The sequence below is a fragment of the Rhinolophus sinicus genome, chromosome 16 (assembly GCF_057876585.1).
Source record: "Rhinolophus sinicus isolate RSI-liver-muscle chromosome 16, RSI-T2T, whole genome shotgun sequence".
Lineage (NCBI taxonomy): Eukaryota > Metazoa > Chordata > Mammalia > Chiroptera > Rhinolophidae > Rhinolophus > Rhinolophus sinicus.
The window spans coordinates 131,485,530-131,512,791 of NC_142516.1; the positions used below are offsets into that span (position 1 = coordinate 131,485,530).

The following is a 27,262-nucleotide window of genomic DNA, read 5'->3' on the forward strand; positions in this document are numbered from 1 at the left end:
CACCTAGCAGATCCAAGAACAGTAAGAGGCTGAAACAGAACCCCTTTTGTGCTCTCTGTCTTTCCCAGGCCTCTCCCCACCCGCCAGAGGCAGAGAAGAGGATGGACTACTCTCAGCAACTAAAAGGGGCCTCCAATTGCCCTGACAGCTGAGCTGTTTTCTGTTTGACGGCAGCTTCCACCAGCCATAACCTCCATGTAATCATTGTTATTACTAGTGCCTTTCCTCCTGGGAGTTCAAAGTGGGATCTCATTTGCCCTCTCAGCTCATATGGTTAAGGAACAAGTAGGCGGGACAGAGAGCATCTTTGTTCTCACAGAGTTAGAGGGCTGAGGTCACCCAGCAAGTCTGATAAGAAGCCAGCACTTCAGGGTGGGGCCAGACCCCAGCTAGTAGCCTAGGTAGGTGCTGCTTCCCTCTCTCCCCAGATGGGCTGCTTCCTCCCTCCAGTTCCCAAGCTTCTGCTTAGTACTTATTTGTCTGGGACAATATCTACCACTTTCCTTTAAATTTCTTGGCCCATTCGAGGAGCTCAGTATGTGACAGTGGTGATGATGAGGAAAATGGCACGGCAGCTGATGACAGTTAGGCCAGATCTACACTAAAGGAGGGAGGGGGCACCACTGGGCAATGATATAACCATTCGGGAGGATCCCAGAGAGCAGAAACCGCTTCTTTCAGGTCTTGGAACTCAATGGCAATCCGCTCTGTCTGGGGTTGCCCCTCATTCTGCCCAATTTGATACTTTCCCTGTCGAGTAGATATTTGTTAAGCAGACTCCATATACAAGACGCTCCTGTACATAACCACGTGAGTTATGGAGCTGTGCAAAACATGAGCTTGTCCCAAAGGACTTCCCAGTCCACATGGGGTGATGTAAACAAGACGACACAGAACAGCATAGATCCTGATCCGGAACACAGTGAGTGCCAGTGCAAAAAGGAAGCATGGGATGTGATGAGGGCACCAGACCCAGCCCTGCCACTAACTGGCTGTGGGACCTCGGGAAGAACATACCCTCTGTAACATGAGACGGTGACCAGATGATGTGAAGTTCCCTGCATATTCTGTGGATTTTTGAGAAGAGGCATCATGAGATTACATATGTGCCAGCTCTTTATAAACTATCAACGATTATGCAATTGCTGGCGGTTGTTACGACTGTGGGCTGCGGCGAACAGCCCTGTCTTCACTGAGGGATCAGGTCATGATCCAGCAAGAACACAACTGATGAAGGAATAAGTGAATGAACAAATGAAGAAACAAGCCGGACTTCCCAGGAGGGACGGAATTCAGTCGTGCTCTGCTCCCCTCTGCCTTTAGCACCCACAGTCTGAGCTGCACCTCCTGACCTCTCACCATCCCAAGCTCTGGGGCCTCCCCAGTCCCCGTTAGAAGCAGACAAGGCTGGCAGACAGCAGCCTGAGGAGGTGAGATCTGTAAGAGCAACTCAAAGGGAAAGACCAATATTGTTTTTATTTCAGAGTTGTCATAGAGCCATAAATGAGGACAGCGATTAGAAATCCTGTGATGGGACCCCAGGTCACAGAGCCACTCTCTCCCAAGTCATGGCCCGAGGAATGGCCAGGCTCACCAAACTTACATGGCACAGGATTCTGAGAGGCAGGCAGGTGAGTAGGCTTTCACAGGTAGGTGCTTGGGGGAAATAGAGGGGAAGGGAGATTACTGAAATCCAGCAAGTGGACTATGTGTCATACACACCAAGGACAGCCAGTGCTCCTATAACATTAACATGTGTTATATACATTAATTAGCCCTGACTTATTTGATTTATATAGTGCTTGATCAGAGAAAACCGTTAGAGATGGTTATTGGGAAAACAAAGCACAGAGAGGTTTGATGTCTTGTGTACAATCACACAGCAAGCCAGCAACAGATTTAGAAACTGCTGGGTTGAGTTTTCTTCTGAGACAGTTGCTGTTTTTCTTTTCCCTCAGCAAGATGATCTCTCCAGGGAAAGGCTCAACTATGCCAAATGTGACTAATAAAAAAAAAATTGTTTAAAGGGTTTTTTTCTAGAATAAACATTTCACTTTATGTTTTATTGGATTAGTGTTTGCTAACCTCCAAAGTTTCTCGCCTAGCAAATTGGAGACCGTTTCCCTTATATAATGAGGTGAGTCAAATCTTATGAAAGGCAGGCACATTGCAAAGCATAGGTAGCAGCCTAAGGCAGGCCCAGAGGGCTGAGGTCCAGTCTGGGAGCTGCAGGCCCAAGGGGCCACCTTTCCCTGCAAATGGAGGCAGAGTACTTTGCCCCCAGACACCATCAGTCCCTGGTACAATTCATAGCCCATTGCCTCCTCTCTGGGGTCCATTACCCACACGGCAGGAGGAACTTCAGTCTGAAAGGAGAACGAAAGCCCATCTCTTTCTACTGCCTCCAGGCAGCATTTTGGGTTTTGCAACCAAAGGGAAAAGAAAAAGAAAAAGAAAAAAATCTTGAACTGTTTTTCAAATGTTCTGGGTCTTGGCAAACCCCAAAATGCCTTTTGCCAAAATGCTTTTTCCCTTAATTTTTAAACCTCGGGTGTATTTCCAGAACAATCCAATCCATCTGCTTCTGATTCATTTACACTTAACTCATTAGGAGGCTGTTGCGTAAGGAGCAGTTTGACGTCCCCAAGATCCCCGGGTGAGGGATTCTGCTTCCCCCTTTGAATCAGAGGGAGGTGGCTTGCCAGCTGGGCATGGAACAGAAACCCAAAAAAATTGAAAGCCGAGATTGCAACCCCAAGTCCCCAGGATGAGAATAGTCTCTCGGGTGTCCCACCCATCATTTATCCTGCTCTGCTCTTCCTCAGATTGTCACCATTATTGCTGTAATTGTCATTAAGGATACAACAAATGGCCACATATCATTGTTAAAGGCTTTAATGATATGATACAATACATTGTATTCCACTGTGTGCCATTCTTTATTCATAGCTCCAGACTCATCCGTTCAGACATTAAACAAACACTCCCAACCAATCGTGAACCACCAGCAGGGCCTTGGGTGGGGTAGCAGAGACAGGACTTACATCTAAGACCAACCCATCCCAGCTTGCCTCCTAAAAGGGCTCTGAGCTCTACCGAGAAGCTCAAGAGAAGAAATGTGGGCTGAGAGCAGCTTCTACGGGCAGAAAGCAAGGCTGGAGAAAGTGATGATGGCTCAGCAGGAAGCACAAAGAGAAAGGGAAAGTGGTTTCCAGGGTCTGAGCCACAGCTTCTGCTGCATCACAGGAAAAGGGGTTCTTGTCTCCCACCGTCCATTCTTCATTATCATTATTCTCACGACCAAATTTATTCAACAAAATTAATAAAAATGTATTGAATGCCTTCTATATGCTCAGCCCTGCCCTATGCTGGGAACCACAGGGGACAGACAAGACAGATGAAGTGGATTTCCCATGAGGATTTGCAGCCCATTTGGGGAAACTTTTCATTTTCATGAGTATATATCATTAACAAGACAGCTCTCAGCCAAATGACCAAGGCACAGGGAGGGTACAAGAGCTGTCCACCAAGGAAAGAGCTCTCATGAGCTGGACTGGTCAGAAACAACTTCACACAGGAGGTGGGTTTCAGATGAGCCAGCCTGGAAGGTCAGTGCTTGGCTGGATGGAGAGGAAGAGGTGTACAGTATTCCTGGAGGAAGAAACAAAGGTGAAAGCTCCTTGAACGGGGAAGAACATAGCATGTTTGTAGGGCAATAACAGCAACCACATTGAGAAACAAGACAAATAAATAGAAAAGTCGGTTGTAGGTGATTCAGCTGAGAAGTCTGGATTTAATCTCAAAGGCAAGAGTGAGTCACTAGAGGGTTTTGAGCAAGGAAGTCAGATTAAGAGAGCTGTGTTTTAGGGGGAATAGTCGTGTTCATGTACCAGGGAGATGGATGTGGAGAAAGCCTGAATGCAGGAAACCAGTAGGAGTCTTTTGCAATAACTTAGGCATGTCATGACAGGGATCTAGGATAGGGTAATGGCAGCAAGAAAGGGAAAGAAACAACAAGTGTTATGAAAATAGTGGCAACTGGACTTCATGACTCTGGTTGGAGGACCCTGAAGAAGGAAAAAGAGTTACGATAACAATACCGTGCTAAGGTCTGGCTGCCTGCCGCCTGCAAAAGTTAAAAATCAAGAGACAAGGTTGGTGGGAAGAAAAGCAGGCTTATTCAGAATGCCGGCATGCTGGGAGGATGGCAGACTCCTGTCCCCTTAGCACAGTATCAATAACACAAACACCCAGGGGTTTATCAAGTGAGGAAAGAACGTTTTCAACTACAGAGGACATGTACGTGGCAGTCCGCATGCGCCAGCTACTGTGCTAAGTACCTTGCTTTCATTACGTCACAATCCTCACCACAGAAAGGTAAAGCAGGTACTATCATTATTCCTGTTTTACTGATAAGGAACTGGGGCTTTGAAGGGTTTAGTAGTGTACCCAAAGTCACACAGAGAATGGCTGGGGACTCTAGCATTTAACCACACTGATCTGCAGCCTTCGCTCCCACTATTTCCCTACACCAAGGCTTCTCTCTCTTACTCATCTCCTCCCTGACCCTCACATACCCTATGCTCGTTCCTGTACCTCTGCTCACCCCTTCACTTACCTAAATCCAGATCAAGCCTCAACTCCTTCCAGAAACTTCTGTCACCACTGCAGCCTCTAACAGAACTTCTCTCTCTAGTACCTCGTAAAAGATTTATTGTCAGAACCACAGACCTGAACATGTAAGTCCACAGCTTTCTCTACTGACTTGTTTGGTTCCTGTGTTCCCATATTTCCTGGTGAGAGAGAGAGTTATTGGCACTGGAAGTGAGTCTGAATCCCAACCTTGCCCCTTAACTACTTATGTAGCCTTGAGCAAGTTACTCAACCTTTTTAAGTCTGTTTCCTTAACCATCGATTGAAGATGAAAGGGTTATTGTCAGGATTATATGAGAGAATGCGTGGCACATAAAAGACAGTCAATGAAGGATATCTATCAATATTATTACTATTGTTTTCGTTAATAGACCCATGATGGTCAATGTTATGTCTTGGATGTAGTAAGTGCTTCATGAAAACTCTTCCACTTGATTTCTTGCTCATTTCTGTGGCTATATACATTTTGATATTCACTACTTATAGTCTCTTAAAATTATTACATTTTGTTCACATTTAAAACAAAGGTATGGGGTGAGGGATACTGTCATGACTTGCTTCAGTCAGGGCATCTCCAAACTAGGGTCAGGAACTCCAGAAGCAGGCCAGACAACCATAGCAGACAGTAAGACATGTGCAGCATTGGGAAGAAGAGCCACCTTCTCCTCCCAACCTGGGGACAAGGGGACTCAGCCCTGCTGACCACTGGGCTAGGCCAGCAGGATCAGGGCCTTGCCCAAAACACTGCCCTCTCACCCCACTAGCCCCAGCCCACGTCTGCTCTGTGAGAGGAAGGTGTGGAGAGAGGAAGGGAAGCAGGTAGCGCTCACAGTTGAAGGTATAGTCACATTCACCTTCAGTCTCTTCCTTCTCAGTCCCATTAGTCCTTCTTGCTTTCCTTTGGTCACCTAGAAGACCAGTGCCTGGGGACCCCTTAGCAGCTGAGAGTGCCTCCCCAAGGAAACTGCCCATGTTTTCTTCTCTCTTTGTCGCACAGCTTCCCCAAACTCAGATCCCACCAGCTGCCCCTAGAAGACGACAATTCACAGTGAGTATTAATGCCTGATAGCTTTTTAAACACTCAGAGCAAAAGGGGACACAGTCCTAACCCCCTCCAAAAATGACCAATGTGGAAAAGAGGTGAATTTGTTGGGCGGGAAGGGACCTGGTATTTCAGTGGCAGGTATCTAGTGCAAATACCCTACCCTTGATTTTATTTTCATTCATTCATTCATTCATTCATTCATTTATATATTCTCTCTCTCTCTCTCTCTCTCTCTCTCTCTCTCTCTCTCTCTCTCTAACAAAAGTCAGCAAGGACTTCTGCAGACAAACATGGAGATGGAGGTGTTTTTTTTAAGGACCAAGATGGAGGCCTCTAGGAGTGAAGAGCCCAGGGAGTGGAGGAGCTGCAAGGAGCACGTTTAGGACACATGCCAAGGGTGGCCTGGAAATCTCCCTGCAGCTGGTGCAGTGCATCTGACCCTTGGGAGGAAGTACCAGGTTTGCTGGGACTGGGTAGCTGTTCACTGTCCTTTCCCAGCAGAGAGCCCAGCAGGTCTTGCTGCTGGAGGTAGGGGGAGGGAGGGGGCGGGGATACAGAAAGAGAAAAACATGAGAACCAGGGCAGCACTCAGAACACACTTCCCAAGGCTCTGCAGGGGGATGCTATCCAGCTGGAAGGGACAAGGGACCCATGGAGAGGTGGCCTGGGGCCCTGTCTTTCCCCAAGCAGGTGAATGGTGAGAGAAACCTTAGTGTCCCCAGCTGCCCCCTAACCTGAGTGTTGGGGCTGCTCTCAGAGACAGAGCTAACTTGCTGATGGATCTGCCTCCATCAAAGTATAGCCTGCAGTGGGGACCATAGGGCGGTTTATTGGGCTCTGCGAATTGCCCCTCAATCCTCAGCCCTGGCAATTTACTTTTTTCTTTTTAATGGGGATTCAAAACCAAAAATACACACTCACTCTCTCTCTCTCTCTCTCTCTCTCTCACACACACACACACACACACACACATACACACACACACACACATTTAAAGGGAGGGTGGCAAGAGGAATCGAACCCCAAAGCGCATCTCAGACTTTAAAATGCACAGGCTGTGCTTGAGGAAAATGTCACTGCTTGGCTGAGAGCATGGGTGGCGCTGGCAGGCAAGGCGAGGCAGAGAACAGGAACCGAATTTAGGAGTGGCGGGAAGGTCGACAAGAAAAAAAAGCCACCGTATAGCATATAAACGGAGAAACAAGAAAGGCTTCTGAGCGTGGGTCTGGCACTTCCACAGCAGCCACAGTTGCCTCTGGGCGTAAAAAGCTGGACAAGTCCCCACTGGACGTGACACACACCAGGCTCCTTCCTACTCCCAAGCTTTGGTTTCTGCTGCTGCTAATATTTGCAGTGTTGCTCTGCCACCCCTACTGACACGACCACCACCGCCATACATACCCAGGCCTGTCCAGTGTCCCAGGCTTGCTCCTGTCTCCATCCGCATGCATACACCTTTCTGTCAAACCAATTGATCGCCTGTCCTCTATTTCCCGTGCCCCAAAATTTTCATTCATTTGAACCAAGTCTGATTTAGCCTTGATCCTCATCTGCCCTTGTACTTCTTTCTGGAGGTGCAAGTCCCTCTTGTTTCTCCCGTTAGAAATGACATTCTTCCAAGTTCAGGCACGGTGCCATTTACTTCTCCTATCTTCCCCTGGCCGCTGTGTCATGTGGTTAGGGACAACACAAAAGGACACGGACATGCAGGCTGACTCAGTTTCGATCTCAGCTTACTGACTGTCCATCAAGGATTTGCATAACCTGGGCACTGCAAAACACCTATGTACCCCTCCTCCTTTCCTCTTGGGAGCAGGTGTGCTTTTCCATGTATTTTTCTACCCAAAGCTGTTTTGCAGAGGGGCCCTTCTTCTCCAGTTCAGTCAGATTGAAACCTCTTTGCCTGATACCTAATCACATGCAGTGGCCCCAAGTTGCCATATTATATCAAAAGATGTCGAAAACTTTATACTCAGAAAACCACAGCACATAGGGGATTAGACCAGGAGAATTTAACTCGCTTAACTGTGATAAAGTCTGGTTAGGGAGATTACAGCTGTTTACCCAAGAAGTAAATAGCTCTGAGCTCTGACTAGGCCAGGAGGAAGGGAGGGCTTGTCTGGTAATTCTATCATCTTGCAGGAAGAAAAGAAGAGGAGAAAAGAGAGAATAAAAGATGAGAGGTGATAATCTCTGAAGTCGAGATCACTCTTGTGTTACAGCACATGCCAGAAATAAAAGATAACCACGCTTGCAATCGCACTGAGAGATGGCCTGCTCAAACAGGAGGGCCGTCTGCCTGCTGCTTCGTAGACAGGGAGAGTCAAGGGGCAGCCTGAGGGGGGACAGAGGGAAATAAATGTTGCAGGCAGAGAAAAATGGGGCAGAATAGGTTCCGGGAAGAGAGATGGGCGACACAGAAAGGTTGTCTTGTCTCCTCTCTTCTTCCAGAATGCGTATATATCCTTAGACTCCAGTAATCTTACACCCAGAGCAAAATTCTAAGCCATCAAATAGAGGGATTCTTAACTGTGGACAAGATGGCAGGATGGAGAGAGGAGCATATTGCCCAGAAAGGAGGTGGAGGGAGACGGTGTATATCGTTTTATGATTTACCTCAAAAATTAAAAAATAAATTGTTTTTTTAATATAAATTGCAGCTACTAATGCTCAGCAAAATCTCCTTACCTCATGTGTAATGAATTCAAAAAAGAAATGATTAGAAAACATTGATTCTAGTCTATCCTCCCCATTTCACAGGCCAGGAAATGGAGGCCCAGAGAAATAAAGTGACTTACCCAAGATCACACAACTGGTTCCCAGCCCAACCAGGAAAAGAAACAAAATCACAGATATTTGGGTTACAAAACAATTATTCTTATTTCACTATGGAACTCCTGGTGTGACAAAGAGCTTCACCCTAAAAGCATCACTCCTGGACTCAGCCTGTGATTGTGGCCACCTGAATTGTGTCCTCAGCAGAATCCAGGGCCAGAGTCCTTCCCGGAAGGAAGAAAGGAATCGTTATTGGGAGGTAGCATGATGTCATGGAAAAAGCATTGTCTTCTGACATCAAAATTTGATTTGTGGCTCCTCAGCTTACTAGCTGGATGATTTACAAAACAGCTTCACCTCTCTGAGCCTTTATGCCTTCACCTATAAAGTGGGGTCTCATGTGACATGACCACCTCATACAGCTGTTGTGAAAACAAATCATATCATGTAACTAAAATGCTATGTATTTAAAAGACATTCGGTTGTTGCTAGTTTCTCCAGCATAATTTCCAAGTACTTAAAACTATCGAATATCAAAGAGACCTTCCTGAGGATATCTAGTTCTCACCTTGCGGGTGAGAAAAATGAAGGCCAGCGTTAGGAGTGCCATTACCATGCTTCATGGTGTGGCCATGATGGCCAAGAGTCTGCTGCTCAGCTCTGGACCTGCCTCTCTGGGACACTCTTCCTTACCTAACCACTTCAAGGTTGTAGGAAAATCACAAAACCTGTGTGATTCCCTTTTAAAGTTTTCCTAATGGTGGTGCTTTTATAGCCTCTCATAAGGGAGAGCATTCTGGAATCTTAACAACCTGAGAGATCCTGTTCCAGATGTCCAAAACAAAGGGCTGGAGCAACTGAATGCGAACTTTAGGTCAAATGTAAGGGAAGACTCCCTGATGAGTCGTGGGTGGAAAATAATAGAGACCTGTATTCGTTTCCTTTTGCTACTGTAACAAAATACAATAAATTTGGTGTCTTAAAATAACACAGATTTGTTATCTTACACTTCTGGAGACCACATCCAAAATGGCTCTTACAGGGCTTAAAATCAAGGTGTCACCTGAACTTTCAGGAGCTGCCGGGGGGAATCTATTTCCTGGCATTTTCCAGCTTCTAGAGGCTGCCTGCATTCCTTAGCTCATGGCCTTTTCCAGCTTCAAAGCCCGCTATGGACAGTGAAGTCTTTCTCAACATCACATCACTGATTTCAAGAACCCCATCTCCCTCTTTCACTTACAAGGATCCTTGTGAGTACATTGGACCCACCCAGGTAATCAGCAGCATCTCCCCATCTCAAGGTCAGCCCATCTGCAACCTTAATTTCCCCTTTGCCACGTAACATAACTTATTCACAGGTGCCAGAGATTTGGATAGGGACATCTTGAGACCATTACTCCGCCTTCCACAATGCTCAAGACTCTTCCGCACCCTCCTCCCTGGCATGTTGACAAAAGACATTGCTGGCTGATTACAACACACATTTTTGCCTCAGACGCAGTCTCAGAATCCTTCTCAACACAATGCTTCCAACCGTCACCATGAATCAATTAGACTCGGCTTAGAAGAAAAGCCTACTTATTAACCCTTACTACAGATGGTAAATTCTAGAACAAGGGGAAGATTTCTATGAAATGCTGATATTCGCAGGCCATCTCCAAGTTTTGCTGTGGTCCCAGAAATAAGACAAAGCCTGGGAACTGCTGTTCTCCCATTCCATTTCCAACATCAGAACAATCCCACTGGCTACGTGGGTCCCTCCCAGCCCTCTATCTGGGACCTCCACTGATAGCAGGGCATTGTTTGTTCGGTTTTGGGGGGAATTTTCTGTCTGAGCACTATATTGTCCCATGTAAAGAGCTGTCCCACTTGTTTCAGGGTCACTTGACCATATCTCCTTCAGTCACTTTCTGTCTCTGCCCAGAGCTGCCTGCACAGCCTTATTTCCAACAGGAAAGAAACTGCCCTTTCCACGGAGGTACCCCTCACTGCTGGCCTCGGGAAATGTGCCGGCACGGCCCGCTGGGACTGCCCCATCAAATCAGGGTATGTAATAAACAGTTGTATCTGTTTGCCTTACTCCTGGAGGGTTAAAACTAAATGTCTCATAACTGTAGGACAAGCCAAAGCTCTATCATGTCTGGCCATGAGAAGGTAATTGCTCCATTTGTCCAGACATCCCAAGTCCCTGGCTCAGATGCGCACCCAACTGGAGGCATCTATTGAAGTAAAAAGGAAAGCATGGTGAAGTGATTTGGGGGAAGTCCTTGCTCTTCTACTGACTGGGCACAGAAAGTTGGGGCCCGTCACCTCACACCTCTGAGCGCCTTCATTTCATCTAATCAAAAGCAGAGTGTTAGGCCGTATTAATTCTAGGATTCTTACAATTCTTATAGCAAACAGTTTGGGCTCTCACAGCTTGGCATGTTTCCAAAGGGAGTAGTGAGACCAGTGGGAGACTCAGAACTTTGGGTTCTGAGACATGACTGAGGACACAGGGCTGTCCAACCAGGAAAAGAGAAGCTGGCGGGCAGACCCATGAAGATCCTCCCAGGCTTAAGGCAATTTGTATACAACCACATTCGTAATAACGACTTTCCTTTCACTGGCTCACTCAGGGTGTCAGCGCCCCATAACTACCTTCAATATTTCTAGATCCTAAAAAGGTGCCTCAGGTATGCTCAAGACACACATAGTTTTCTGGTCAGCCACCATTTTGTTCCCCTTAACCTGATCCAGGTTCTCTAACCAGGACACCAAGCACTGCCCCCTCTGCTGGGTGCGGCTCTCCTGCCACCACAGAGGTGCTGGAGGCCCCCTAAAGCCAAAGAACTTCAGGGTTCCACAATGTGGTGGAAGAGAGAACGTCTCTTCCAGTTGTGTGTTTTTCTCTCACGACAAGTCCCAAAGCTGGTTCCCCAGTGACAACCGCGTGTTAGTTTAAACCATTCTTTCCATTTTTATCTACAGCCTTTTTACTCTCCGTAGGTCTCCTGAAGAAGTCCAGTGAGAGCTGAGTTGTGAGCCACACCCAGTTCTGAGGCAGACATTAAGCCAGGTTCAGAATCACTCTCGCCTGCTGCAATCAAAGCCTGGATACTAGGTCGGCCGTTTGTCCCTGGTTCCTTCTTCCTCCTAGATGAGCTCCTTCCCGGGAGGCTTCTCATGCAAATAAACCTTGAGCAGGCCCACCCGGCCTTTCACCAGGCCTGCTCAGACATGCCCACCCAGGCCTGCACTCAGGTCGGGACTCCCCGCACACTTCATGGAGAGACACTGTGTTTACACTTCCCAGCCTCAAGAAGACCAGAATTTTTTCCTGATATGTTGAGCCAAAATTCTAATGGATCTGCCTGTAAGTGTAATGCAATTTCTCAGGTAGTGATGAGTGCTCTATAACATGAACTGTTTAAGTAGAGGGGGCCCTTACAGGACTGTCGTTTAAAGGAAGCCGCAAGTGTCAGACATCCCTCCCTGTAAATCCAGGCATCTATTATCTTTCATTGTACAATGCTTGCTGGGAAAGCACCTCCTGAATTGCCCTAGAGAACAGGTCCCAGGCTTAGCAACTGGCTTCATTGCCCAGGGGAGAATAACCACCCTGACTTCCTCTTCAGAATCTAGTTTTCTAGGCTGAGACACTCCTGGTTGTAGATGGAAGAGTGCCGTACAGTAGCCAGGATCTTCTGCAACGTACAAGGGTAGTGCCAAGGAAGACCCACTGGGTCTCATCCCACTTTTGGGACCAGGCTTTTCCAGAGAAGAGATAATTCGGGGAGTACGTTAGCAACCCTTAAATGTACTCAGGGCTGTATGAAGCAGAAATACATTCATACTTTTAGTTCAAGGTAGTAAAATGAACACAGGGTTGGAGTCAAAAGACTTGAGATTAAGCTGTAGCTCCCTCACATGCAAACTACAGGATTTCAGGGTGGTAATGTATAATCTTTAGGCTTCTATATCCTCAAGCAGGCTTAATGACATGCACATCATAAGGTTGCTATGCTGAATTAAGGTAATTGTGCGAAACTACATTGCAAGCTGCATCGGTATTCCCCAGCTAAGCTCTTCCACGTGTCTCATTCGGCTGTGTGTACCCGACGCCTGGATCCCGACCTGGCATGCCATGCCAGTGTTCAATAAACGTCCAATGAATGAACTTGATGTTCTTCCAGAGGAGAAACATCTCCAGAAGGCAATCAATAGTTAAAGGTTCTGAGGAAGCTAAATCCGTCTTTAACTTAGGTTAGATCTATGTGACAGCCAGAGCACTCTACAGGCTGATTCAGAGACAGAGGGCACTGCTCCATGGAGGTGTTCAACCCCAGGCAGGTTGGCAGCTGTCAGAGGCTCTAGAATGAACTCTTCCCCACAAAGTGTGGGAAGTAGAGAGTGGCAAAGCCACACCAAGGTGTAAACACTTCGCTGAACATCGACCTTGCTCACCAGCCCTGGAAGCTGCCTTACACACCAGCATCCGAGCAGGCACAGTTCAAGCTCAGGCCTCACCACAGTGGCCAATCGCTGTGTACTGTGCACCTCTGGGGCACTCACAAATGGGTGCAAATGTGAAAGTTGCTCTCACCAAGGGATTATTGAAAAGCATGTTCTCTCCCTAGTCCTCCAAATCCTATATGATATAATGTGGTGACCTTTCACATTTGCATTTGCATCAGGCAAGCACTGGATTCACTCATTCATTCAACAAGCATTGATTGAGCACCTAACCTATGACAGGCACCGTCACAGGGTGGGGAAGTGGGGATGGTGGGCACGTTGGGATTGGCAGGGGAGTCGGATACAGCATGCATCAAAATAGATTTGTTCTTTTTTGGAGATCATTCACATCTATCAGGGAGACAGAATTATGTAATAGCCAAACAAGTAAATATACAATTACAAACTGTGATTATTGCTATGAAGAAAAAGGAAAGGGGATGTTGAGGGACTATAAGGAGGCCACAGTCAGAAAAGTCTTCTCTGAGGAATCGACAGAGACCTGGAGGTTGGGTGTGTGTAAACCAGCTGAGGAGTAGAGTGAAATTCTTCAGAAGGACAGGAAGAGCGTTCACGAAGGCCTGAAGCAGAAATGGGATGAAGACAGTCCAAGAGCTGAAAGAAAGGAAACAGTGAATGAGTGGGCCAGAGCTACCTGTTAAAGATTGTGTCTATCTTTTCCTCCTACATGCAAAAGATAACCAGTTAGGGACCTTCAGCACGGACTGATAAGATCAAATTTGTGACTTTAAAAAGATCCCCCTGAAGAAAGATGTTGAAGGACTTGGGAGAGGAAGCAGTTAAAAAGCTATGGGTAGTTGGGGGGAGGGGGAGGCTTCAGTGGTGACTTGCACAAAAGTGGGTGGCAGTACAGAGGTACCAGCAAATATGGATTCTATTTGAGCTGCCACCCTCAGGAAAAGGTAAAAAGAGCAAGGGAAAACTAACCCGGTGTGCTCTGGGAAAATTATGAGAATAAATGTAAAGCGATCCTAAAGTCTTAGTGAGTCTGAGGACATATAATTAGAGTCAAAAGATAGATCTGAAGCCCAGATCCTTCACATAGCCTCAGGCTACTACTTAAAGGAAAAAAAAACGAATAGAAGGAAATACATCAATATGTTAACAGCAGTTATCTTGGATTAGAGTGCTTTTTCCTTCCATCATTGTGTGTTTCTGTGCTCCAAGTTTTCTATAGTCATTTATGTGTTTCTTCTGTAGTTAGAAAAAAAAAATCCATATATTAGTTTAAAAACTTAATGATGTCATCTTCTCACTTCCTGGGTATGTCTCCAGGGGAAATTTAAAGGTGTCTGCTGGGTTTCATTTCCTGGTTGTGATGGTTACACTTCCTGTGGAATAAAGAAGGAGGAACATTCAGAAATAGCTGTACCAAATTCTCACTCTCAGAAGATCCCTGATCCTTACAACAGAAACACACACCTGTCATTGCTTTCTTCAGCTGCCCTGGTGACACATACATCTCCTGTACAATCCCTAACATTGTAGCCAACCCCTAACATTGCCTCCCAGCGGTGCCCTCAAAGTGGCTCCCCTCCAACCACACTACCTCCCCCTGGCTCCTGAGCTGCTGCCCACTGGACCAGAGATAGACATAACTCAAGTAACACCAACCGGATTTTTTTCTGTCAGGAATTTGGGACTGAGACAATGAGACTAAGTGGAGGAAGAGGATGGTACTTGAACACAAATGTGACCGCGTAGCATGGGGGCACTGCTGATGCAAGCCAAAGCCTTGAAGAAGTAAAAACAAAGAATCTCCCCAAGAAAACCCCTGAGAGGAGAAGGAACAGAGAGAGGCAGATCAGAGACTGCAGGGCTCCGTGGAAGGTACAGGACGCCACTTCAGTCCTGGCTGCACTCCTCATTCTCCAGGGGGCCTGTTTCTTCTTAGATGTCTGCGAGATGGACCGCTGTGTCCTTTCAATAAATCTCATTTGCTTAAAAATGTCTAGGGGTTTCTATTCCTTATAACCGAAGAGCTTCAACTGAGAAATTCTCCTCGTATTTAGCTCACAGCCTAATTATTTTCCAGCAGATGATCAACCCTCTGCCCAGGTTACCTAGGGAAGGCCATGGGCTTTCAACGGGATTTCCTCCAATCAAAGGCCCCACCACCAAACCAGGTCAGGGTGCTCTAGTTCCAAGCTGGGTGCAGTGTCTGCACTCTCCATAAGCTCAAACCAGAGTGGGCTGCAGCCCCCCTCCAGGCCACCCTACATCGCCATCAAGAAGCGCTCTGTGCCCTGTGACCTCATGAACTTCCCCAAGGCAGAGATTTGCCCCTTGGAGAGAAGCTCCCACAGGAGGGTCAAGGACCTAGCAACCACTGCCTCCAGCCAGAGGAGAAAAGGAGTTTGACAGCTCCAAGGTAAAGCCTCTTTTTATTAAGACAACACAGCAAACTTTTTTAACCACAGCTGACATCACTCTAATAAATCACCATCATGTCTTGTGGGATAGAAAAAGCCAAAACACTGTCACATTTGATTTTGCTGGCTACTCGCATCTCGAGAACAAACCATGTGTTTTTAATCAACAACATTTTGTTTTGCATTTCTCAGACCCCAATACTCTTTAAATAGTTGCTTTTACCAAAGGGCTATTTTAAACCCAGGGCCAGCGTCTTTGCAGAGGACATTGAGAAACAGAACACCACGTTACCGGTTCACGAGGCTGATCCCCGGTCACTTTCTCTGCTGAAATGATTAGGTATTATGAGGTTCTAGCTGTCTGTTTCAGAGGGGGCTTTCCTCTTCCCTCTTTGGGAATTTAATTAGATGCCTTCCCAGAAAGTTGGAGTTTTTTGGTTTCTCTAACAGGCAACCCAACTGGGTTATGGGAAAACGACAAATTCCCAGCCAAAGGAAACAGAGAAAGTCACATCTGGGACTAGGATTCCAGAGCAGCAAGAGAGGAGGTGGCAGAGGAGGGGGACTGTTGGAGGGGAAAGGAGTAATAAAATAAGATTTCCGGAATGGCACATGTCAATTTCTGCATGCAAACAGGCCCCAGACTTCTTGGAGGCAGATGTGCTCAGGCAAGCCCACTGAAGCTTTCACAGAGCCCATCCTTTGGTTTTCTAGCAATGAGTGACACCTCAAGGCAAGAATAAGCTGCGTGCAGGAGTCTTTCAGCAAAGGGGTTTCCTACCTGACTGCCCAATGTGCCGGAATCTCAACAGTGATTGGCAGCCACGTTCATCTGGTCCTGACATCTGTCTCCAACAACACCTGGCTTTACAAAAAAAACAATAAAAAAGGACTGAGAGAGAAGATCCTAACCTAAGCTAGAGAAACACTCTGTACTGTGTGCCAAACAGTTAACTTCAGCCCAGTTAAACAGTCCAACCGAAACTACAGGCGTGGCTACTGTGTGGTTCTGATGGCAACTCCCATCCCTAAGCCATATTGCAAAACTCTTGTCTTTGGCCTGGTGCAATCCTCCAACTCAGGCAGGGTCTTCTTAATCCATGGGGTTCCGAATTGCTCATCCTTTGCTGATCAGATCTTGCATGCCACCGACGGTGGCCCCAGGCCATTGCATCTCAACTCTTCCCTTCCTGGATCTAAACCAAGCCCATAGTCTAACTGCAGAGGGCTCTTGATTGTCCAAAATTCAATCTTCTATCATGAAGAATTTTCATCAACTGTACACTCTGGTTATTCCTTTTTCTATTTGTTAGTCAATACATTCATGAAATAGGGGGTAAGCATGATACTGCCCCATGGAAAACCCATTCTGTCCATGTCCTCTGCATACATGCCTGCCTCTAAACACCTACCACTGTGTAGCAGGAAGGCAGCAGTTATATTTGTACCTGTCATTAGGGTGAAAAAAATCTTCCATGTTCAATGCTGTCTGGAAGACCCTCTCCCATTACTCGGAAGCCATTTGTTCCATGGTCATTTCCATCTCTCACAGATGCATCTCCTGGTTCATGAACCATTATCAGTAGCTGTTTACTTGCAGCCTCCCTGCGATTTGTTTTATTTTCATACTCATCTATGGGGATTTCATTTGGCCATGTGAGGGTCTGGGGCTGACTACTTATAAGTCCAGCTTAGGGATTACTTTTCTAGTTGAGTATTACAAATAGGTATTTAAACTGTTGGCCTGGGCCTTTCATGGTTGGTGGCGAATGTTTTCATTCATTTGATTGTTTTCACAGGATAAATTGTAAAACTGGGAAAGATAGTGAAATATTGGAAAACATCTTCTGGTTGCTATTTATATGGGTATTCACGACTGGATTCAGAAGGAGGCCTGTGGGGGTGAGGGGAGGATTACAGATTCCAGATTGGATTCCAGATTGGCACCTGGCAGGAAAACCCTTAAGCAAGCCTCTAGAGTTGTGTCTCAGGTTTCTACTGTGTTCACCCTCCCCTGTTTCCCAGGTCTCCCTTCCATGGCCATGGCCAGATACTGTAAGGGTTAGGAAAGCAGAACCCTGCTACCCAAAGTGCGGTCCATGCACAGGCACTGGCACACGTATCAGCCGTGCACAAGTTCCTCTGCCCCGCACTGACTCAGAATCTGCGTTTCAATAAGATTCTCCAGGTGACATGTCTGAACATAAAATTTGAGAAGCACTAGTATTTCTTACCCCTGGCTACATGTTAGAATCATCTGGGTGTTGATGCTAAGGTTTAACTCTAGAGCAGTTGAATCAGAATTTCTAGAGGACGGCCCAGGCTTTAGAATTTTGATTATCCCCAGCAATTTCAATGTACAGACAGGGTTGAGACCATTGGTGTACAAGAATCATCATTTATTGAACATCGCCTATGGGCCACACATTGATTAGGAGTTTTACAGAGGCCTTCTGTATCCTCACCACAACCCTCCTAGGGTAAGCACAGCCTTCTCCACTGTAGAGATGGCTCGTCCCATATCCCAGGGGTCTCATGTCAGAGCCAGTGTTTGAACCATGTATTCGGCCTGTCAACAGTAGCAATACCCCCACATCTTAGGACAACTGACAAGCAGGGAAAACAGCCGTGAAGCTCCAGGAAGCCCAGGTTCAAGGAATGCAATGTTCCTCTCACAAATAGGCAAAACAGACTAAAAAGGGAAGAGCACAGATTTGAGAGTGCTGCCACCACTGAGCGGAAACGGACCGCTCGGGCTGCCGTGCCCTCCCAGAAAGGCCAGGGGCAGTAGACCCCAGACCAAGAGTCTCGCCACGCAGAGGGAGCTTCCAGTGGCTCCTGCCTAGTCATATCCAGGAAAGCCGGGCCAACCAGGTGAGGGATTTCATCTGGATTTAATGGGACATTTATGAACACAACATACTTATTAGTAAATAATAATTATAGGAGAGCAGGTGCCCCAGGGGGGAGCCGGGAACATAGCATCCCATTTTCTCATGCCCTCCATAAGCAAACCCTGTTTGAAATTAAAACATCCCTGCTGTCAACACGGGTGTTTAAAGAGACCTGGGTTTCTGTAATCTGAGCAGTAATTCTAATACCTGCTGTTAATTGAAAGCTTCATCGTTTGCAGGGTGCTTTCACATCTACAAATGCATTTAATCCTCACAACAAGCCTCTGAGGCAAATATTTTTCCTTATTCCATTTTATAGATGAGGAAACTGAAGCTCTGGGGATATGGTGTCAAGCCCAAGGTCACACAGCTAGTGACTAAGTCAAGGAGCTGTGCCATGGGATGCCGGGCCAGTGCCCTGTGCACTGCCCCACAGCTGCCTTCCAAACCATGCTAATGTCATTCAGTCAAAATGTCATTTTTCTGGTCCCACCAGAAAATCTGTCCTCCTTCACGTTTGGAATTCCCTTTGTCGCTGGGCAGCCTTTGGAGCCCTAACTGTCCATGTCCTGTGTGCTAGCTGAATTCTTGTCCCCAGACGCATGCCTCTCTGAGACCTAAGACAGCTATGAGCAGGAGTTTGCCAGCCCAAAAGGAGAGCAGTGGTGGTAAAACTTGACAAGTTTACACACAAGCACACACTCACGGATACACACACAGAGTATTTCAATAGCAAGACATTTTCAGGGTAATGTTTTCAGTCACCCCAAAATTCTGGGTGGAAGTTGTGAGCCAAAGAAATCATGAACACTTCAAATATGGCTACCAAGTTATAAACGTCATCCCCAACTTGCAGAAGATTAAGGAATCTGGGAACAAATTAGCCTGGTGTAGACAGTGACTTACAGAAAAGTCTCAGAAAGGAGTCAGAAAAGCCAACAACTTTAAATCCTGTAAAGTTTCTTAATCAAGTTACACTATTATTTGAAGTTGGCAGAACACCAATGGATTTAGTCCAAAGACATAATATATGACTTTTTTTTCTAGTTTTCTTTTTTAAGGGCATTAGGGTTTTAGTTCCTTTTTTCCTTCTTCTTAAGGATTTTTTTTTTTTTTTTTTTTTTTTTTTTTTGGCAATATGTCACTTTCTTTTTTCAAATCCATTTCCATCCAACATGCATAAAATGGAGCCAGTTTCAGGGAGCCCTCCACCTCCCTTCTCCTCACACCCGCACAAGAACTGGCTCCTTGACGAAACTAGCCAGCCCTGTAGCCACAAGCAACATAACAGGATTTTGTGCAATGGCTCTCTCTTCTGCCTGGTTCTTTCTAACAGTTCAGCTATTCCCTTGCAGAGAAAGAGGGTAGGAGGACCCTCACCATAGAATCACCCTCCCCCTTCAAAGGCCTTCTCCATTCCACGTTCCCTCAGCTGACCTTTCTCCCAGAGGCCACTCCTGCCCTTTGTACTTCATCCTCGTCTTCCCAATTCTCCCAGCCTCTCTGAGGACCGCCTCTCTTCCTTCTCAGGGAGCCCCCAGCAAGGCCTTCCAGGGCCGGGAGTACACACACTTCTGCAGCTCCCCTCCCAAGGCCCTGAGAAATCCGGAGATCAAAGAACTCAGCAGCAGGGCCAGGTGTCCATCCTCCTCCACAGGCCACGATTAATCAAACCGCCTGACTCACAAGGAGATCAAACCCGGCCCCCCGCCAGCTGTTGGTTAAAGCTGGCCTTCAAGTTGCCCTCATTAAATTTCCTCTCCCTCTCTCTTTCCCTGCTGACTCCTGTCCCGTGACCATCTATCTCTTGGATCTTTCACTCAGAACTCCTCTCCTTTCCTCTGTCCTTCCACTAGCCTATGAATTTCTGTTTTCCTCCATTTCCTTGCTTTGCCCTCTCTCTCTCCTGCCTCATCAACCCCAACCCCTTCATCTCCCTGACACCCCTCCTGCTCTGTTCTCTGTTCAGCTCATTCAAAAATCCATGGTCCCCAGACTTCGTCTCCTGGACACTCTCTCCTGGATTCTCCTACTCAGTCTCTGAAGGTTCTAAGAAGAAGTCATCTGGAGTGTCTGGGCCAGGCTGCAGGGGTGCCAGGCCACTGGACTGTCAAAGGGTGGATTTCCTGAGCCCTCAAGGCCAAGGATACATTCAGCAATGCTGAACTGAATTCTTACCTGATGCTCTTTGCAACAAAGGCCTCTCTAGCAACACACACACACACACACACACACACACACACACACACACACACACACACACACACGTTTCTGGGCTACTCTTTACTTCCTGTTTTCAAAAGGCCTCTAAGCCTTCACAGGGAGCTTCTCAATGCAGCCTGGCACCACTGGGCCAGCTGGCCAGTCCACTCCTTAGTGTCGTTTGCAGGCCCCCACTGGAAGAACCCATTTCACCCAAGAACAAGAAATGGGGAGTACCACCTACAAGTTGGAAAGCGGGCAGAGATCCCTTCTTTTCCTACCAGCTCCATCCAAAATGAGGAAGGATGGAAACATTGGATCCTGACTTCTCCTCGGCTGATGTGTTGAGAATATTTACTCCAGTTGTCTAAAGTTTGTTTTTATACACATTTTCTTACAACAAACACTGGTAAAACAAAGACAAAAAAAAGAAAAACAGTGAATACAGGCTGAAAGGCTGCAGAGTACTGCCTGTCCTCTTTCTCCATCTCACTATATATACATCTATGTATTTTTTTAACTTGTTTTCCATTTCAGTGGTTCTTAAAGCACACAGGCGTGAGAAAACACAGATGGAGTGGAACAGGCAATGTTGTAGCTGTGCACAGAAGACATCGCACCATGTTAGAGATTTTTAGAAGTCTTGGAAGACCTCAGGATGCAGAGAGGTTTTTTGGGTTTGGTTTCTTTTTTCCCCTCTCCTCCTTATATAGTAGAAATTATCTCTTTGCTTCCTGTCTCAGTTCTATTTCTCTCCCCCTGGCATCACCTGCTGCCCTGGGAACACAGTATCCCTTAGCCTCGGTGGCTAGGTCACTCTGACTGCCCCGGGTTTGACCCTCTCTACCTGCCCGTGTTTCCCCAGCTGTGGTGAGGGTAGCCCAGGGGAGGAGAAGCCATCCATCACCCAGTGGCAACAGAGGCCTGAATGAGGCGAGAAGGGTCAGCGCTGGTGCGCACTTGGGCAGGTTGGAGGGGGCGGGGGCATTACAAATTGTTGAGATATCAGTGCCGGGCTTGATGGATGGTACGGAACTAGGGCAAGATGCTGGCACCAGGACCGATCCTATGCTCCAGCCCTCCACCCGCTTCCTCCCAGCCCACCCCCAGTGGCCCCTTACTCCCAGCTTTCTTTTTCTTGCCTGCTCACAGCCCATCAGTCAAGCCATGCCCCGAAGCTGACCTTTTGCAGAGAACAGCCAGCCTCAGAGAACCATTTCTTTCTGAAAAACCTCACCAAGGAATTTTATTAATGCTGGCAGGCCCAGCAGTCAATGGTGTGCCACCACTGCTTCCTGTCCCCTCGGCCTGCCTGCTCGCCCTTGAGTTTTGTTAGCTTTGAGCAAGAAGGGAAAGGACCGTGTGTGACCAGATTTCTTTAGCAGTGTTCCTATTTCTCTCTCTCTGCCTCCAACCCGCTTCTGCTGCAGGTAGGACCTACGGATCTGGCAGTCACTTGTGGAGTTGTGGGGTGCTTGTCTCACTCTGAGACTCATCCATCTACACAGCTTCACCTTCACCTCTGTGAGGTTTGGCCTCTTGAAGACAGTAAGGGGCATTTCAGGAAAGGCCCTGTGGCCCCCCCCCCCCCCCCCCCCGAGAGAAAAGCAGAAATCAACTGAAAAGTCCAGCTGGAATGGGAAGGAGATGTGTTCTGGGCTTGGTCAGCGAATGGATGCATCATTGGGCAGTTTCTAGCTGGCTGCAGACCTGTCCATCTCATTGCGGCTCCTTTGGAGACCACACAGGCTGCCAGTTGCACCACGGCAGCGACACAATAGAACGGAGAATGGGGACGTGTTGGGGCAAATGGTGGTGGAAGACGTTTAATAGAATTACTATTAGGCCTTGAGTTAATGAATCACAACTGCAAGAAATCATGATAATCCAGCAGGCATTAGTGACAGATTAGCTTCAAAGCTGCCATAAAAGTGCCATAATGCTTACCTAACGGCATGATTAATTCTCCCAGTACATAATGGCTTTATGGGGGAACCAGGCACCAACAGAGGCTTGACAGAAAGCTACACTGAGATCTCCAGGGCGCCGGGGCACCCCCACCCTGCTTGGGCTGTGTGGCTTCCGCTCTGCCCAGAGGCAACTGCCCCCACTGCATTGTGGGTAGACGGGGCAGCTGGTCAGACTTACCCCAGAAGCCTTCTCAGGGCGGAGAAAACAAGCAGTCCCTTGGAGTGCCCCCAGTGCTTTGCCCCTCACCAGTAGTTGTCCGGGGAAACTAAGAAGTCACATCACCCCAACCCCAACATAGGTACCTCTTATGACCAGCACTGGTGCCTGGAGAGCTGCATCTCAGTCCCCTGATCAAAGGAGTCAGTGTAGAGAGGTCTGGAAAGAGTACGGAACTGTGCTCCTCACCAGCCGCGTGAGCTGGCAAGTCACTTACCCTCTCTGGGCTCAGTTCTGAGCCAGCGTCCTTAACCACTAGACCTCCTCCCTATAATGGCACCTAACAGTTACTAATATTAATCACTAACTTGTGTTCTAGGCATGATGCAAATCTCCTTATACATATTATTTTATTTACTGCCCCCCAAGAATCCTATGAGATAGTTACCACTATTATCTTTAGTTTACAGATAGGGAAACTGAGACTTGGAGAGGGAAGATAAATAGCCCATAATCAAACTAGCAGTATGTGTGGAACCAGGCAACACTCCCAATTGTTTGCTTCTCTATCAGCCCTCTTGAGCCCTAATACCCTAATAATTAAAGTTAATGCATTAACATCAAGGGAAAGCAGCTAGTGAGACACTGAACATCATCTTTTATGAGGAAGAGAGACGGTCTGGCCTGCTTGGTTGCCTGCCCCGCCCCCCATGAGAAGTGGGAGGCAGCTGATCTGGACACCGCATCTTCTATTTACCTTAACTCTGTGGACTCTTCCTGTCTGACGGTGATACCTTGGGCACGTAACCACTCCTGGTTTCTGTTTCAGCTTCTCTTGTGCACAAAGAGAATCATAGTAGTAGCAATAATAAGAATAGCTTGCCCACCTGACAGCAGGAATGTCTTGATCCCTTAAGGCTCAGACCTACTTTTCACAACTCCAACCGGAGCCTGAGCCACTCCCCTGAGCACACCACAGACTCCCCTCCAGAGGCTCCCACCACGGTCTGCCCATCTTCCCATAAATATGGAGGCAATTAGCACGAAGCCCAGGTCCGAAGGGAATTCTTGGAGCCATATTCATCTTCATAATGTTGAAGAAAACCCCCCAGGAGGCCTGAGTCACTGCCGTGGCAGGCATACTGTTTCTGTTCTGATGACCTCGGGCTCCATGAAAGACACACAGCCCTCCCTCCAGCAACCTCCCTCCCAGCTCACGTCACTCCAGGCTTCCCACCAAGTGGGACCCCCAGGCTGCCACTCGTATGACTTGGTCCTCTCCTGCCACAGCATGAACAGGCTCCAAACTTCCCCAAGGTCTATGCTCCTTCTAAATTCTAACATCAAATATTTACTTTTACAGGGCAGCATGGGAAAGGTCAAGAAGATTCACTTGTCCCTTTGCAGCTGTGAATCCTAAAATGGACATAAGGCTTGAGAATGTGTGCTGCAAGCATTGAGTGGGTTTTCTGGAGGTGACTACCTTTGTGATGGCCCATGCGTCTCTTGTGGCTGGCTGTCTAACGTGTGTCAAGCGGACCCTATCGCTTTAGTTATAGAGTCATAAAATCTCAGGGTTGTAAGAGACCTCAGTGATTGTTTCTCCCACTCCTCCCCAAATCTACCCTCATCTGCTATCGACTCCTCTTGAGTCAAATATATAGTTCTTATTTCAACATGCTGTGCTCAGTGAAAGCTCAATAAATATTTATTGATGGTGGTGCCCATGATGAATTAACAGCCAAAGCTATAAAATTAAAGTTTCACACAAGCAGAGATCCTGGTGAGAAAGAAACTGCTATGTAAAGTTTGAAATTTTTCAAAATGACAAGCATTCACACACACACACACACACACACACACACACATTCACACACACAGTTCTCTATCTCGCCTATCTGTAGAATCACACTGGAAACAGGAAATGTCCCTCTTATAGAATACGCATGCCTTTGTGGAGGGCATGGGCAGCTTCTCAGAGGCCAATCGTCCCAGCCCGCTCGGATGTGCTTGGCCCTGGACCCAGAGTCGCTCTTTGTCTCCTTGCCAGAACCAGGGATGAATGCAATCCTGAGAAACGAAATGGTGCCACTGAGTGCTTTATCAGGTGTTCCAAATGAGCTAAAGTAAGTGCAGTAACGTATACAATTCTAGGATGCTACAACTTTAAGGGAAAAGATCATGACAAATGGCTTAAATGGGAATTTTTAACAAGATAGTGTGTACCTAGAAGGAAATGCTAGGCAGTGTCACCATCAAGGAGTCAAGAACTTGGAGGCCTAGTGAGTAGAAACCAGTCATCACCAGCCAATCAGGTCATGTAGCTCCTAACCCCACCCCAACATGTTTATACACAGGAACACACTATTACAGGTCTAAAACCCCCCACGGTTCTGTTTGAGAACCAACTAACAAAGCTAACCTTTTCCCTCTTCTTGACTGCCTGGGTCCCCTCTAACTGCAGCAATGAGGCATCAAAGCTCACTGTCACCCCCCTCAATCTCCATCTCATTTGACTCTGAGAGCAAGTTCAGGGGGCCTGCTAAATCGAGGGGTGAAGGCAAGGGCCTTCTCAAATTGAACCACAGGAGGTCCGGCAGAAAGGGGCCCTGCTATTCCTCAAACCAAACAAAAGAGAAACATTTATAAGCTAGTCAGGTGCATGGGCTAAAGAAAATCTCAGCCAGTTTGAAAACATAAAAACAGAGAAGGTCTTGAAGAAACAACTAAGATTTTGCGCTAAACCTATAAAGTGAGATTGGATGTGTAACTCATTTGCTCTGGGCCCAGTCTATACCCTGAGATTCTCTCATACTGAAGGAAGCCTGTTCTGCTGCAGAATGTGGTAAGGCATGGGGATGGGACAGAGCAGGAGTAGTGGAAGGGAAAAGCCATGAAAACCAAAGATGAGTGTTAGGAGAACACTTCCACCCCGCCCTTCCCCTACTTTAATTCTTTGGGCAAAAGATCATCCAAGAGAGCTGTGAAGGGAAGCAGGTCAGGAGCTCCAGCACAGGCCTCCCTGGGCCTGCTGTGCCTCTGTTGGTCTTCCCCTGGACTCCATGCTGTTCTCCCTCCTCTAACTCTTATTCCTTGGCTAGTCCCCAGGAGTCCCCTATTTGGACAGCATGCTAATGGTAGACCAGGCAACCTGGGAGAGGACAAAGAGAGAGGGAACCTGTCAATGGCCAGCATTTAGTGGCATCACCCCTGTGCCAGGCACTCGGCTAGGTAGAGTCCTCCCACGGGAAGATCACAATATGTCCATGGAAAGTAAGAACACCCACAGTCCAGCTGGCAAGGCTCACTGGCCCCTGCCCAGCCCAGGCCTGTCTGCCCTGGCTGCTGAATACTGTCTCATGATCCTGTTCTAGTTTTTGGTGTTTGTTCCTGCCCATATGGGGTGTCTGATCTTGCCATGGCCAGTGTTTTCTACAAAAAAAGGGACCTGGTACACTTTTATAGGAACCCAGTGGTTCCCTGAGGCCAGATTCTAATGCTGTCCAGATGCAGAAAAACAGAAGGGCTATTCAAAAACAACTGAAATATCAACACACTTTGAAAGCGGTCTGTTAGCACTTGTCGTAAGCACAATAAACAAAACAATGAAACCATCAGAAAGTACCGTGAGACAGTCAGGCTTTAGGAACTTGGCTTTGATGATTTAGAAAAGCAAAGAAAGGGGGCAGAACCAGTTCCCACTTGGGCTGAGGCTTGTTTGTTCTGCTTATCTGAAGTTAGAGCTACAATCCCCATCAGGATGAAAGGACCTAGTTGGTGCAGCCTTCTGCAAGTGGTCAGTTTCTGCACATGGCCCATAAAACACCCATTTGTACAACACCACTCCCATCTGTTGAAAGACCCTTATTCCCTCTGAGTTAGCTCAACAAATAAGCGAGCTCAACCAACGAAGTCATTTGCTGGAGTGCTTACCTGGGTGGGCTCAAGGAAATAAGACCTAGGCTGTTGGGGACACAGTTACAATCATTCCCTCTGCAACAGTTAGAGACCCTAACCCCAAGTGAGTTAAAATGAGGACAAATGAGGGTCTATTCGTCCTCACTTTTGGAGGAAGAGGCTGAAAGAGAAATGTCAACTGTCCACCTGGCACACATCAGCCTTCCAATTTGAGTCATGGAGCTGGGGCTGTCCCTGGGTGAAATGAGGCCGCCCGCTGACCAGTCACTCAAGGTTGTTTCCCACTGTCTCCATTGTTCAGGCTTTGCTTAATCCCCGCAGTGGGTGCTGGCCAACTCATCTATCAAATTACCTGCCAGTGATTTAACCGAGCTTAGTTCATTTGGGTGTAGTCCTGCATTTTGACTCTAAGTCAAGCAAAATAGGGGATTAACCAAAGGGGGTGGGGGAAATCTGACATGGCTGTCCACCGCGAGAGACGGGACTCTAGACACAAATGAGACCTGATGGCAAGAGTGAGAACTTGAGAGGCCCAAGACGTGGGCTCTGGTCCCCTGCTCAGCTGTGTGACCCGGAGTCCATCTCTTGTATCCCCGTCTCCTCGTACATAGACCAGCTGGCCAGTCTGCTAAGCCCTGTGAGCACATGAATCAGAAGATTCAACTCTGTTCTTCCCTCCTAATTGGGAAAGAAAAGAATCCCACATGTCAGAACAAAGGAACCAAACACAGAGCAGGAACTCTCCCACTTCTGCTCCG

At 47.3% G+C, this 27,262-nt stretch overlaps 1 long non-coding RNA gene across 6 annotated transcripts in view; it reads right to left on the bottom strand.

Annotated features, from left to right (window-relative positions):
• Nucleotides 1-2,912: 2,912 nt before the first annotated feature.
• The window catches only part of LOC109456088 (uncharacterized), a 139,791-nt gene continuing 115,441 nt past the window's right edge, over nucleotides 2,913-27,262 (bottom strand). For 4 of the 6 annotated variants that reach the window (XR_012495520.2, XR_012495519.2, XR_016019476.1 and 1 more), the window contains exons 2-3: nucleotides 16,145-16,228; nucleotides 2,913-14,322 (exon numbers count right to left, since the gene is read on the bottom strand). This is a non-coding gene — a long non-coding RNA (uncharacterized LOC109456088). Of the gene's footprint in view, nucleotides 14,323-16,144; nucleotides 16,229-19,694; nucleotides 20,223-27,262 lie in introns of those variants that run through there. The other 2 variants (XR_002138806.3, XR_002138805.3) reach the window with 2 other exon arrangements.